Below are 386 nucleotides of genomic sequence, written 5' to 3'. Positions count from 1 at the left end.
ACGGCGCCGCATCCGGGCTCCAGCCGCCGCCGCCGCCGCCGCCGCCGCGGGCGTGGGGGAGGGGAGAGGCGGGCGGGGGTGGCTGCATCCTGAACGGCGCCTCCCGGAACCCGGCCGGTTAGTGGCGGCTTCGAGGCCATAGTGAGACATGAGCCGCAGTAGCCATAGTAAGTGAGGGCAGCCTGGCAACGGCATTAAGCGGGGAGTGGATAGCTTCACTTCGGGAGGACAGATAGGGATTGGCAGCCATCTTGCTTTGGGGCAAGCTGGCAACGCCGGTTTTTCTTGACGGCTGCTTAGGGCGGTAATAAGGAATGGGGAGAGGATAGCGTTCTTGAATGTGGAAACATTGGTGGCGCCACAGCTGGCTGGTGGCCACTTCAAGA

Source organism: Macaca fascicularis, chromosome 1 (genome assembly GCF_037993035.2).
Source record: "Macaca fascicularis isolate 582-1 chromosome 1, T2T-MFA8v1.1".
Taxonomy (NCBI): domain Eukaryota; kingdom Metazoa; phylum Chordata; class Mammalia; order Primates; family Cercopithecidae; genus Macaca; species Macaca fascicularis.
The sequence above is the reverse complement of the archived record's forward strand: the minus strand, read 5'-3'. Positions refer to the sequence as shown.